This window comes from Ictalurus furcatus, chromosome 21 (genome assembly GCF_023375685.1).
Source record: "Ictalurus furcatus strain D&B chromosome 21, Billie_1.0, whole genome shotgun sequence".
In the NCBI taxonomy this organism is placed as follows: Eukaryota; Metazoa; Chordata; class Actinopteri; order Siluriformes; family Ictaluridae; genus Ictalurus; species Ictalurus furcatus.
In genome coordinates this window covers 12,822,821-12,838,301 of record NC_071275.1, presented here as the reverse complement: position 1 = coordinate 12,838,301, position 15,481 = coordinate 12,822,821, and the positions used below count along the sequence as shown (strand labels likewise).

The window sequence follows — 15,481 nt, the reverse complement described above, 5'->3', positions numbered from 1 at the left end:
CTGTGACAGATGTGTGTGTGTGTGTGTGTGTGTGTGTGTGTGTGTGTGTTTGTGTGCTGTTTAATGTGTTCCAGACATGTTTTCTTCAGTGCAGAAATGACATTTTTATGTTTATATCCTTATCTGTAAATGTTAGAAATTCACGCCAGTATTTCCATTTTACATAAAGTTCAAAAACTGGTTCACTACTCCTTGGAAGAGGTTAAACGAATCTCGGTAACTATACTGAATGGATAAACACAATTTTCCAAAACCATTTATTATTTTGATGAAAATGGTAGTGAGCACTGTCTAACACACCCAAAATCTCCCACAGGTGTTCTACTGGATTTATATCTAGTGACTGTAAAGGTCATAGCATATGATTTACATTATTTTCATACTCATTAGACTATTCACTGAGCCCTTGTGGCTTGTGGATGAGAACGTTGTCATCCTGGAAAAGAACAGTCCGAATAATTTTGTATGGATTTGCAGTGATTTTGTAGGTTTTACATAGAACTTTTAAGGTTACATCCAGAGAGACTTACCAAAGAATTTTGTGAGGTTCTACAGCTCTTGAAATTATTGACACCATTCATAAAAAATATAATAAGCATAAACATCCATCCATTTTCTGTACTGCTTATCCTTACTGGGTCACAGGGAACCTGGAGCCTATCCCAGGAGGCATGGGGCACAAGGCGGGGGACAGTCTGGACGGGGTGCCAGTTCATCACAGGGCACAATCACACACATTCCCAAACCCATTTATACACTACAGACACTTTTGGACATGCCAATCAGGCTACAATGCATGTCTTTGGACTGGGGGAGGAAACCAGAGTACCTAGAGGAAACCCCCGAAGCACAGGGAGAACATGCAAACTCTGCACATACAGGGAAACGAACCCTCAACCCTGGAGGTGTGAGGCAAATGTGCTAACCACTAACCCACCATGCCCCTAAACATAATACACAATAATTTTCTAACAATAGAAGAATATATTTGTCTGCGTTCTAACAAAAATTATACTCATTATATCTACTTTAGATAGCTGTTTCGAACATCATGAGGAGGCAATTATACTTCCAAACATTAGAAACAATCTTCTGATTTGAACCACCGATTTGGCAACAGTGCAATGCAAAACATCATACAGACCTATAGTGTTTGGAGCAAAAAAAAACCTAAAAACATATAGTGAGTAGAACTAACGGTAAACAGCTTGTTGATGAGAGATATCAGAAGAGAATGGCCAGACTGGTTCGAGCTGACAGGAAGACTATGGTAACTCAAATAACCAGACTTTACAACCATGGTGAGCAGAAAAGCATCTCAGAATGGATAGCATAACACACCTGAGGCAGATAGGCTACAACATCAGCAGACCATATTGGGTTCCATTCATGTTACCCAAGAAGTGGAGTCTGAGGCTACAGAGGACACAGGCTCATTGAAACTGGACAGAAGAAAAACAATCTGGTCCAATCACCTTTTTCCAATCTTCATCTGACCAGTGTTGGTGAGCTCATCCCCAATGTAGCCTCAGATTCCTGTTCTTGGCTTACAAAAGTTTATATATAAATTTTTGCTCATTTTAAATGAAGCGGGACATTACATAATAACTTGTTGCTCTCTAATGAGTTGTCCAGTTGATGGAACTGTTTGTCTCTGCTGTGTTCCACTCTAGGAGGCCTTTTGTTGTGCTAATGTGTTTGGGGTTTAGTGTCTTAGTTCTGCATAATACAGGCTGTCTGTTCCTGTGTTTCATGGCCATATATTCTTTCTCTTTTCTGTCTCTCTCAGTGACTTCCTTTATTCCTCTGTTGCCTTTTTTGGTTCATTGCGACTTCCTAAATATTTAAACAGTGTATTTTGTCTTCCAGAAGAAGAATTTACATTTAAATTACCCTCCATCATGTTTGTATAAACATTATAATTTTCTTTGACTGTGTTGACTCTTGCACTGGCTGTTTTAGAACAAGCACTTTATGCTGAGCAGTACACTGGCAGAGATTGCTTAAGAAGCAAAAATTGCAGTGTCTCAATACACAGAGTTGGTGTATATGAGAATTGTTGGAAGAAATGATATAAAATTATATATATTAAAAAAGGTTCCTTTTCACATAAAAGTGAATAATTTATTAATTTAACGCTTTGCAATAAGACAGATTTCAGTGTAGCCTGAGTCTCCCAGAATGGACAAAATATGATAAAATACAAAATGATTAATGAAATAAATTAATTAAAGAGTCCAAACAGGATTTCGCAGAGTTTTTGTGTGATTGTTGCAGCCAAAACGGCTTTTTTTTTTTTTAAATTGTCTGCAATTTGCAGAGATTTTGTGCTTTTTTTGTGGAAAACTATCTGACGGAGAAATTGCAGTTGCATGAAATTGTTTTGCACGTCTTTCACAGTGATGTTTGTTGGTAAATGAGACCTTTTAGCTGTACTCATGTTTGACGCACGTGAATCGAAGAGGGCTTTGACTGAATGCACGTTGTGATGACGTCACATGAAACGATTCGGCCCAAATCTGCGGAAAATCTGTGGTAAATTTGAAAAAATGCAAGCTCCTCCAAATATTGCAAAGTTTGCTGGATACTTGTTGAGGGACTGTTTACAAAGTTTGAACATGTGAGTGCATTTAAGCGACATCCCAAACTTGTTCATGAGCACTGTCTTTGTGTTTCATTGTGTGAACACTAAAGCCCTCACTATTCACTATACACAATAGACTGTTCTGTATAAAGCCCTGTACAAATTCAAACAGAATTGCACCATAAACTCATCATAACCTGTTGTTTTAAAGCCAGATATGCAGACTGAAACTGTGTAAATAGAAATGTATTAAATGTGATTTTTAAATATACAGCCATCAACTCACTGATGGTAGTCATTAAAGTCATTTTGCTTTTATTTATGGCCACTTAATAAATGTTTCCCTTAATAAATTAAGTATGAATAAAATATAGCTATGTGAATGAGTAACCCAAATTACTGGAATGTTTACGGCTGTGTATGATATTTACTTAGGATCAATTTGGTATGTAATTTGGACATAAATAATTTATGATTGTACTTGTTTGTGTATATGTTTTAATTTATAGACATAATGAATCGAATGTACACAAAATGCCCAGTCCCAACCTGTGGGGGAAAAACTAAAAAAAACAAAAAACCAATAAATCAAACAATAAATATTTTTTATAAATTAATCAACCCGTCTCTGGGAACTTGGTCACAGTGAGTTGAGACTTCTAGTAACAAATGTTTCTTTCTTTCTTTTTTTTTTTTGTTGAAACACCTCAATGAGTCTTTTGGCACCTAGTTCTGTCCAGTTCAGATGTCTCTCTGTGTCTTTATCCGAGCTTTTCAGAACTGTGAAAATGATCTACAGTCAAAACAACCAGGTCATTTAGCCCACTGTGCCTTTGTTTTGCATCTACCACCACTGAAGCCCACACAATGGACGTCAGCAGCAACGAGGGAATGTAAAACTTCTCCCACAGCTAAGAATGCCTACACTGCTATCCATAGAGCTGTAATTGTATGACTGTAAGAGAGAAAAACAAAAAGAACCTTTACAACAGGTAGTGTTTGTACTTAGCATTCCTCTGTCTGAGAGCAGGAGAGGAGCAAAGATGGTTCACTCCTGTGTTTAATCAAGCTTAGCATGAAAATGAAGCATTTGTTTATGAGTCTTACTGGACACTGTTCTGATTTTTATTTGTAGTATAGTCACACAAAAGAACCCATCATATCATTGGTCATTATAGAAAGTTGGTTGTTGCTCACCTGTGTTTCCCACTGTCAGTATATAGTCATTCAGCTGTGATAACATTACTGCATGGTTTTAACCGGGTTACAGTTTCAGTATTAGCCTTCTGGTGTAACTGACCTCTATCTCATGGCATGTTGTAATATTAACCCGACATTTTGTTGTCCAAAGGTAATTCATATAAAACAGCATCAATATAAAGAGCAATCTGTGTCTAATTAATAAATGCTTATTTACATCGTTGGACTACTAAATGTCCTTTTCAGGTTGCAGGTTTGATAGACAGAAAGTGACAGAGTGGGTAGTTAGTTGGTTGTCCATATATTTGCATAAATCTCATGCTCTGGTTATTATGTGATCCTGCAGTGTTTTTGACCTTGTTGATTTCAGTCTGAATAAACAACACTGAAGTGAATCATAGGTGAATGTTTCATCTCTTATAATGACTTATGAACCCCTTTTGGTACTTGAATTTAATACTTAATGAGATTAGGAAGAAGAGGGAATGCAAATTACATTGAGCCATTTGTTAGTTGATGTAAGCTCACTTTAATAGGAACACATATACACCTGCTCATTCCTACAGTTATCTAGATAGCCAATCATGCGGCGATAGAGCAGTGCTAAAATCATGCAGATACAGTTCAAGAGCTTCAGTTAATATTCACATCAAACATCAGAATGGGGAAGGTATGATCTCAGTGTCTTTGACCCTGGCATGGTAGTTGGTGACAGCTGGGCTGATGTGAGTATTTCGGAAACTGCTGATCTGTAATTTTCACACAACATTGAAGTCTTCAGAGTTTACACAGAATGGTGTGAGAAAACAAAAAAAGCATTCAGTGAGTGACAGTGCTGTGGTGAGTTCACAGCCCGCTGAAACTTGAGGCGTATGGGCTACCGTAGAAGACAACATTGGGCTTCCAAAGAACAGGAATCTGAGTCCACAGTGGGTACATGTTCACTTAAACTGGACAGTTGAAGATTGGAAAAATGTCTCCTAGACTTTATCCTGATCAGATTCCTGTTCTTGGATGAAAGGAGTGGAACCGGATTTGGTCTTCTGATGTTGTAGCTGACACTGATGGTTATCTATTCCCGGGCACACTGGTCATCTCTGATTGTATGAAGGAGGCTTTGCATGTTTCTAACACATTATTAACTGGCAGGATAGAGGTGAGAGGGTGCAGAAAAAAAAGTGGGTTGAGGTGCAGAGGACAAGCTCAAAGAGAAATACCTTTCATCTCTCTGTATATGTATGCATCTGATAAAGTGTTTGTGGATGTGTCTGGATGTGCATCCATGTGAATGCATGTGATCGTGTTTCTGTCACGATGGGGGTTTGGGGGTGTGTGCAAGCCCAGGGGGCTGTTTATTATTCATGAGGTGGACTGGGAGATGGCCAAGTAGGCAGCAGCAGATGGGAATCTGTTTTTGCTGTGCGTGTGTGAGAGAAGGGAGGAGAGAGAAATCTCTGATTACACAACAGTAGGGATGCACCAAGACCGAGAGCAGCTCTCCTAAATCAGCATTAGTATCAGAGCGCTTATACACACATACAGAGACACATCCTTACGCATGCTCTGTTGTACTAGTCTGTTCTCATTCAGGACACAGCAAGACACAGTGACCCAGACTTCTGCGTGTATGTGGATTTAAACCGGCAGAGTTGGCATCGTAAAACATGCACTGATTGTACTGGATGAGACGAAGGAATTTACCATTGCTGAAGATGCCTTGGGCTGTGTGCCAGCTCTGTCTAACCAGGACAGGAAATTTCATGTGAGAGGTAATGCATTTGTGTTGCTGGCGAGCCTATATTTCCTGGTAATTGCGCTTTAGTTTGTAGAGAAAGATGGCAACGTGCTCAGAGCTTTGTACTGATTATTCCATGGGCTCAGTGAAATTTGGATAATTGTTGGACTACTTTGCTTAACAAAACTGGACGTTTTGGAACCTTGTATACAGAGTGATAGAGTGATATTATGGTTTACAGTCTACCTTTTTGGTAGACTTTTACTTTTTGATATCTGTCTCTTTGACCAAAAACTGTCATTATATAATTGTGTACCTGTGAGAAATGATTTTGTCATGGTGTCTGCACATAACTCCTATGATGCACCAGAGATGTTGCACACTTTTCACGGCTGGGCTTAGATGATAACAACTCATCTATACCGTATATTAAACAGTAAGACAGGGTTATTGTATTGTATGTAATGCTGTATCTTGAATAGAGACTTCATTTCAGACACTTACTAATAATTGCCTGATACAGATGAGTGGAATTACTGAACTCTTATAACCAATAATATCTGTAGATTGCATAAGCCTTATAATCTAACAAAGCATCTGGTTTAATGTTTCCCAGCTGTCAGACTTCATTCTTTATTTGGCTGCCTGGATCTGTTGCTTAGTGGTCATTCTTCTGTCAGACCGGTGATGCTTTTGTTTCAGCTTAAACTGAACTGGAATCTTGTCAGATTTATTCAGAGAATAGTCTAGATTCATGTGTATAGCTTTCAGATTTTGACACAGAAATATCAGATTCTTGTTTAACCGTCTACAAACAAAAATGTAGCATATTTTTTGCTTGTGCATTTATTATTTTATTAACAACTTGAGGAAATACAGTGTACATAGATACAAAGGGATTTGTTAAATAGCACAACTGGATTTGATTGTCTTTGTTTGAGGGTAGCTAAAGCCATTTAATGAGCCCCTTTCTCCATCACCATTTGTTTTCATACATATTTACACAAGATTTACTCTCATTCTTCATCTCTCTTACTATTTCTCTTGCTCATGTTCCCTCTTTCTAAACCTTCTAAGCAGTCCATTGTTGTTCTGTTAGTACACTGGGGTCAGGATTTGGCAAAATCACTTTGGATCTAGATCAGTTTCTTATTAGACCTTCTTGCCAGTCTAGGAAATGCAATCAAATGGCATCTTGCTCTACTGATCTGTAATGTCGACTTCCAAGACAATCGTCACATCTGGATGGGGCGTAGTATCCTAACTTGCTCTATCATGCATGCCATGCCATACCATGTGTCCATTGCCTCCATTGTCTCATGCTGTTTTTTCGTTATACTTTGAATGGGGATGTGTAAATGCCAGAATGCCTTGCAAATATATTATTTAAGTTTCTATTATTACTAATTCCATGTAAAAAAATAAAATAAAATAAATAATGACACTGATTGCTCCATGGGTAGATTCTTTTGACAGACACAACCCCAGCCCCCCACCACAAAAAAATAACATTATACAGTGCTGTGAAAAAGTATTTGATTTCTTCTGTTTTGTGTATATCTTATACTAAATAGTTTTAGACCTTCAAATTAAATATAACATAAAACAATGTCAACCTGAGTAAACACACAATGCAGTTTTTATTTATTTATTTTATTGAAGCAAAAAAAAGTTATCCAACACATCAAGAATGTGAAAAAATAATTGAACCCTTTAAACTTCAAATCTTGTTGTGCCACCTTTAGCAGCAATAACTGCAATCAAATGCTTCCGATAACTAGAGATCAGACTTTCACTTACTTCTAGGACTAGGACTTACTCCTATGCGTTGTCTTGCTGCATAATCCAATTGCGCTTGAGTTTCAGCTTATGGACTGAAGACTGGACAGGCCCACATATGGGTGTCATGGTCAGGTGTCAACATACATTTGGCCATATAGTGTGTTTAGTTACGTAGATTCTGTAATTAAATAAATTTAAAATAGTTATTGCCCTGTGCAGTGTGTCAGTGGTGTGTGTGTGTGTGTGTGTGGTCATGAAAAAGCCCTCACAATGTAAGAAAAGCAGAAAATCCGGGGTAACCTACATTGTAAACATACAGTAAATTGCTTTTTACAAAAGTTATGTGCATTTTTTTCCCCAAACTGAAAGGGTAAAGGGCAACCTTTGTGGTTATCAAGGTTAAGGCTATAGAGAGAAAGTAGAGAGAGAGAGAGAGAGAGAGAGAGAGAGAGAGTGCTTTTGTGTTGTGTTGCACATTCAAATTATGATACTTTGCATGGCGTTCCTGAAAGTGTGTCCTTTAGTCACCAAGCTCAACAGACATGTGAACAGATTTAGGTCAGGCAAATTCACTGGCTACTTGGTTATAAAAAAAAAATTTAAAAAATCAATTTTATAAAATTTTATTAGAAGGCAGTACAAGGAAAGGAAACATAGTCGTGCATGTAGAATGGAGACGTCAAAACCTGTTTTGTGAATGCCATGAGATAAGTAGATAATAGGTAATACAATAGATAATCAGTAGATAATACATACCCCCCCCAAAGAAAAAAAAGGGGGGGGGGGCATTTCCCTTGTAGCTGACATATGGTATAGCAGTGTTTCAGAGTGAAACTTTTGTTTAGGTTTAATTACCTAAAATGACAGTTTACTACAGGTGTAACTGTAGGATTCATGTTATGCATATTGGCTAGCTAGTTACACCAAGTTGAAGGCTATGACTCAGAGTGTATCAGGCTATATGCTAGGAGGGTACCTGCTAAATGTACATTTATTTTAGTGTGCATGCTTAAAAGAAACATAAATGGACCAATCTGATCTCATGAGTTTCATGAATTCAAATCACTGAAGTAATGTGGTTGGATTTCATTTGATTTAATATAAATAAAGTTATAAGAAAAGGAACAAACCCTAACCCCACCCATAACCCTAACGTTAAACTTTATACACTATATGGCCTCCACATAAAAGTATGTGGATGCCTGACAATAACCCCTATATGTAGGCCTTCCTCAAATTTTGCCCCAAAATTGGAGGCACATGATGATCTAGAATGTCCCTTCACTGTAACTAAAGGGCCCAGATCTTTTCCAGCATGATAAGGCCCCTGTGCATAAAGTGAGCGCTATAAAGACATGGTTTGCCCAAGCTGGAGTGAAAGAATTTGAGTGGTTCGGGTGTTAACGATTGTCAATGAACTTTTAAGTATAGTGCATTTAGCTGAACTGACAGTGAGCAAAATGCTGACATGGTGTATTGTAATGCGTACATACTAAATGGATCTAATCCAATGACCCATTAGCCCGTGGAAAAGCATCAGACCAAAAGACCTTTGAGGAGAAACAGATTTCTCCTTCAGTGTTCATCTGTTGGATGAAGCTCATTTCTGTCTCGCAGCCATTCTTCAGATATTCAGAATAATGAATCATTTTGCTGGAAGGGTTTTTGTTTGGAACTTCAGTTGAGTGTTGGAAAAAAGAAAATGTTTATGAATAGTGTTGTGATTGTTTTGATTATGCAAAGCAACATAACATTTAGTGCATAACTGGGGAAGACTGAAATGCAAAGCTTAGTCAAAATTAGGCTTTTTAAATATTTCAAATTTAAACTGAAAATCTGTGACTCACTTCAGCGAATAGAATCACAAAAGAAAGAAGAGTGCCACCTCCTAAAGTTGCTCTAGGAGGTGCTACTTGTACTTGTTTTTATGCAGTTGATAGATTTCTAAAGGTTTAATGAATGGATTTGTCATCAGCTCAGCTCTCACTCCCCTTCTGTCACTGCACACACATGCACACCCTGCTGATCACAGAGACTGTAGGGGTCTCAAGGGACTGTATTCTCACCTCTCACTTTACTCACAAATCCTCCATATGTGGGGAGTGAGAAAAGAGGGAGTAGAACAGAGGTGGAAAAAGGGTGAAAGGGGAAAGGCAGGGATACTTGTGTCCCAGGAGATGGCACAGTACAGTCAAATACATCAGGAGCTTCAGAACATCTCTAATCATCACTGTAACTCTAGGCAGATGGTGCTGTACAAATTAGACCCAGCAGCTATTCCTGTAAAGCTTCCCATCTCTCCAACTAACCTAAATCACCATTTTGAATACTGATGACTACATTTATCAAGGGCTCAACAAATTAGGCTTTTGGTTCCATATTTAGATTTAAAATTGTCTTCTGGATCAGAATCTATATCAAGACAGCCAAAGGAAAACAGGTCACATTAAAAATTTATACATGGCCTATTCATGACCTTTATATCCATATGGAAAACATATAGCAGTAACATGGAGGTTAGTGTTCAGACAGAGTTGCAATATAGGAGAGCTTTTGCTCATTTGGTTTCACTTGCATAAATATCAAATACAGCTCTTTTGCAAAGTGAGAAATAATATGAATTCTTCTTTCTTATAGATGTATTTGTGTATTGTGTTATAAAAAAAATGTAGTGTACTACATATGTAAATCCAATGTTTGCTTTCTATTGTTTACTGTGAAATAAATTTATAAAAAGATATTTCACAGTAACTCCTCCACTCTTTTCATTTTAGGTCAGCATTTTGCAATACAGTACATTAACCAATATACATTTTTTTTAGTAGCAAATAATTTTACTTGGGCTTGCCTTTATAATTGAAGCATGTCTCAGTCTCTCTAAACTGTCTTTTTAAACTACACACTACTGCACCACTCCCCCTACCCCACACGCTGGTTTGGTAATGCGTATTGTACCTTTGTTATCACACACCCAGCGGGACTAGCCTCTAACACACACATACACACACACACACACATTTAATCCTCTCCGACCCGATGCTGTTGCTAAGGGCCCATAACAACCAGGTCTGCCACTATTGGCCAGGGTGGAGTCTGGGATGAGAGAGCTCACAGGAAGTGAGATGCAGTTTGGATAATGAGCCTGTGTTCTGTTCTTGCTTTTTGAAAGCAGGCAGTTGGGGGAAGGGAAAGAGAATGAAAGAGAAAGTCAAGAGGACGAGAATATTTAAAGAAATGGAGGAACCGAGAGAACACAGTTTCTTGTTTCATTTGTTTGATTTAGTAATGAAGTCTCACCCACTTTCTTTGCCTGAAGAGGGGAAAAAAGGGATGTATGAACCATTGTACTCAAATCCACGGGTCACATGTATTAACCTTTGCGTAGATATAACAAAAGAGATGGCAAATGCACAAAGCTTTGGAAGATTTAAGTTTATAAAACCACACATATGCAAATCTTAGGTAAATCTCTATCACAATAAAAGTGAGCGCACGTGCACAAGCCTCTGGCCTTTTCTTTGTTTCCACACAGACATAGCCTGCTCCTTTTTTTAATACACAAAAATAATTTTCACTTTCTTTTAAGGACACAAACACAAAAGCCATGAAAAAGACAAAAAAAAAAAAAAAACTATAACCAGAAAGTACATAATATTATCTGATGGAGATGCTGATTAGTGAAATGACCTATCAAGTTTATCTTGATAGAATCAATGCCCACCAGCGAAATGTCAACCCTGAGGTATCGGGAGACCAAAATTTACCCTTTTTTAAGCAGGAAAATCCATAAAAGAAGTGCGAGGTGGACACTGGTTTGCCTTAAAGGTGAAGCTGAGTTATTGCAATTGTAACTCACAAAGGCAGCACATAGGGTTAATATTAAAGTTATCAAATTACCTGTTATTGCTGCATATTGAGCTTTAATGTCAGATTGTTTATGGTTGAATCCTGGAAACATATTTTCGTTACTTTTCCATTTGAGGTCGACAGTTAAGAAAACTCAGCAATATGTGCATATGCACGCCCTAAAGTTTGCATAGCAGTAGGCAAATTTCCTTTTTTACATCCCAATACATGTGTGAAAACTGACATGATGTAAAGCTGAGAGTCATAGACTTGATTGAGACTTGAGAGAAAGTGACAACTACAGCACTGGTAATAATAAACATATAATATTAAAAATGATTTTCATTGGAATAGGTTCCGTTTACATAGTGCCTTTTCAACACTCAAAGTCACTTTACAATTTCAATTGAAGAAAAAAAAGACTAGGATGAAGAAGGGTGAAAGTGGTGGATGAAGAGGTACATTATATGATGAGTCTTAAAATAGAAGAAGAACAGTCAATAGGGGATGGCATTCCAAAGTCTGGGGGTTATGGCACTAAATATCTATCACCCTGTGATGTCATTCTGGTCTTAGGTACCACTAATAGACAGGTACTACAGGGCCTTATAATGCTCACCAGTTCAGAGAGAGAAGAAGTGTAATAATGTAATAATGTATAATGTAAATATGTTAAACTTAAACTCAGTGTAAATGTTGGAGTGTGGGTAAAATGTGTGCTTACACTGAGCATTACAGTGCTATATGTGTGGCAACATGAGAAAACCCTTCACAAATTTTGACGGTTTCTGCTATGTAAAGTTCTGAAAACTACTGAAAACTACAGACTTTCTTCAACTATGTTTCTCTTTAGTATCTTAATCACAAATAAAGTTAGAGCATTTCAAAGTCCCATTTATGCCTAAAAGTGAAAAGGAGTAAATAAAATGTAAACATTCCTTTTTAATGGCAACTTTTGCAATTGTAACCTAATCTATTAATAGAAAAACAACATTACTGCCTAATTTTGAAGAATTCTATGCATTTACAATGGAAAATGAGTTATCACCTTGATTATTAGCTTCATCCACATCAGTCTCTGTCTGAGGTATAAGTTATGGCATTTAAACATGTCTCATTATTACCTCTTCACTCTTAACTGATTTCTGTTAAATCACACTGGATACAACATGATTTTTGTAGGAAGATGCCGAGTCTAGGATAGAAAATAGCCTAGATTAAACCTTTCCTAATCATTTTGGTAAAATATAATTTTTTAAGTAGTGATGTCAAAATATATTATTGGCAGAAAAAGTTCATTTTGGTCAACCAGACTTTTCATAGTTTTTGCCAGTTTTCCAGAATTACAAGTTCAAAACACATGAAAGTGAATTCGAAAATTTTTAAATGAATTTTTTTATTTGAGTGTTGGGTGCTTCACTTTTGTGGTTGGTTTTTGCCCAATCACATTTCGTTGCTTCATGGAATCCACTCCCCCGCTACTGTCATTATTATGATACATCACTGAGTCAGACAACTTAAAGCCCTGAAGGCTCTTTTCTGTCTCAATTCAGTGATTAATTGAATTGTGTCTGGTGACATCAAAATTCTAAAACTTGTTTTAGTGCCAAAAGTAGGTGAGATTCTTTAAAGAGACAAGATGGCACTGATGGTTGAACAGTTTTGATGTGTGAACTGTTTTCTTTCTGTTTCAAGGCTTTGCACAGAATGATTGTGGCTATATAATGAAAGAGGAGAATGTGTGTGCATGTTCCAGTTATATTGCCACGTATTGTTAATTCATACAGTAGACAGAAGATGAGCTTTGCGTGGGTCAGGGACAGGCCAGATTGATTTATCTTTTATTGAACATGCCACTTCCTCAGGCTTGTCCTCAGGGGTAAAAGGAGATGCCTCTTTCTTCTTTCCACACTCTTCCTCTCTCCACCCCCCTTTTTCACACTCTTCCTCCCTCCATCCTCCTTTACTACAGAATCCTCTCTTTTCTCTCACACCTTTGCACACTGGTAAAACTAGGTCACTTTGCAGCATCTAGCCATCACTCCTGCCAAGCATGAGATCTGCACCATGGTACATTCATTCATTGTTCTGAGATATGTTTCTCCATTTAATACATTCATTCTGTGGCTTCCAATACACCTGAATCCAAATCACTATGTAGTAATGACATCCCATATACCCAAGCTATCTATTTTGATTTCGTTGTGATTTTAATCTTCAATAAATGAATCTATATTAGTTTATTTAGCAAATAACTGAGATCATCTGCTTCAACGATTTGAACTGAAAGGAACATAACGACTAAGAAGCTTTTATTATCTGCTAGCGTCATTAACAGTGTCACAGTCACAGCTGTCCCTATAACAGTGTGATGAAAGTCTGTTTCATTGATGAAGTTGCTGGATTATGGTCCAAGCCCTTGACTCTGTTCCTCTAACCAAGTGGACAGTTATTGCTGTGACCTCCTGACCTGCCCAGACCCATAATTTACTGAGTCAGAGGTCAGGGCAGCAAAACAGCCCCGGAGGGTGGCAGATGAGAGATGAGACATGGGTTTGTGACATTACAGAGAGCTAATGAACAGAACCGGACAGATGGGGACCAAGTCAAGAGCATTGTGACCTTTATACCAAGCCGCATGTCAAGCCCAAGGCAGTGAGGACATGTTCATGCCCTTGGCAGTGAGGACATGTGCATGTTTGTGTATGCATGTGTGTTTTACAGAACTGGATGTTATGAAATTTTGTCCACAAAGACAGCTCTTAACAGAACAACATTCTTAAATTTGCCCTTTGAACCACACAGTTAAAAACGATGGTTTTTCCACCTAATACTTATCTAGCATGGACAGTATTGCTGTCAATGAGAAAAGAATGGGAAGTGTTTACTCAGAGAAACCTTCTTATAATGGAAGAATAATGACAGTTGTTGGGGAAGACAGTACACTCCTGGCAAAAACAAAAAAAAATGTGCCAAGCCCAAAATGGTAAAATATCTTTTAAATGGTCTTAACAAATCATTGGTCAGGAAATTAGCAAGAATTAAACATAAAGTAGGGGATAGCTTTTCCGGTTGATTTCTTTAAAAGTTAAAACCTTGTGGGTAAACTTGTGGACAGATTTTTATTTATTTATTTTATTTTATGTTTTTTTTTTTTTGCTTTATTTTAATTTTGCACACCCAGACATGTGTTTGTTTGAATTTTACATCAAACTAATCATTATCATGATTTTATCGTGACATAAGCAAAGTAAACAGGCCAACGTAGTTAAATATTGCCGGTAAATGTTAATGAATTAGCAAAACTTTTATCTCAACATGCGTTTTCAAATGAGCTTTTTCAAAGGCAACGCCTCATTTTATTCAAGTCCTTGCTTACTCTTGCATAATGAAATATTTTACGGTGGTAGACCCAAGGCTTGTCCTTAAGGTGGACACTGAGGTGTGGTATCTTATTCATCTTCAAATGCACATGGACAGCTATATCGTCCACGTTGTGCATCATGAGCAGTTCACTGCAGAATACAAATTGGCATGATTCTTGATAGTTTTTTTTCTATATTAAGGAATTTGATTGGATGATAAACTGAAATGATTGGATGATAAAACTGAGCCCATTTGATTGATGTATTAGTGCATAGTTGTTGGCTGAGAGAAGAGAAGAGGAGACATTCGTGATTTGTAATGGCTATTTTTAAGTTTGAATAAACATGTAAGTAGTACTTTTTTTCCTTGGAAATGTAATTGAGTAAGAGTACAAGTATTACATGTTAATAATATACATGTCACGACACAGAATACGAGTAGGATGCAAGTGCAGATGTAACTGAAATAAAACAAAAGTGCTAACACAAATGATTAAACACATAAACTATGGAATCTAGGAAGAGAACCGAGACAACAAACAACGGCAAAATAATACAAACGTAAGACAACCAGTGTAGTGCAAACTGTGGCTATAAATACCCGTAAGTGCTCCTTAACATGAATGAAGTTCAGGTGCAGGTGATCATGTGACATGATGGTGTGGTGCAGTGGCTGCTGGGAACTGTAGTCCAGAGTTCCTTCTCTGATGTTACATGACACATGTAAATTATAAATACACCAAAATAATATTTAGATATAGTAACAAAGTATAATTATTCAAGTTTTCCACCTGTGCTAAATGACAAAAATACTATTATGTATTTTCAACAAAAGACTACAACTCAAACCACCTCCAAATTAGAAAGGACTAAGTGTAAATTGACACTATTACAGTATGTGACACACATGAAAGAATGTCTGACTAAAGCTGTTTTATGTAGTTAACTTTTTAACAGTGGCACAGTATA

The 15,481-nt window shown here is 37.3% G+C and overlaps 1 protein-coding gene across 1 annotated transcript in view; it reads left to right on the top strand.

Moving 5' to 3' along the window:
• Window positions 1–4,541: 4,541 nt before the first annotated feature.
• The window catches only part of nfasca (neurofascin homolog (chicken) a), a 72,194-nt gene continuing 61,254 nt past the window's right edge, over window positions 4,542–15,481 (top strand). Inside the window, exon 1 of the mRNA XM_053652670.1 lies at window positions 4,542–5,553. The gene's annotated coding sequence lies outside the window, so the exon portion shown is untranslated. The remainder of the gene's footprint in view (window positions 5,554–15,481) is intronic.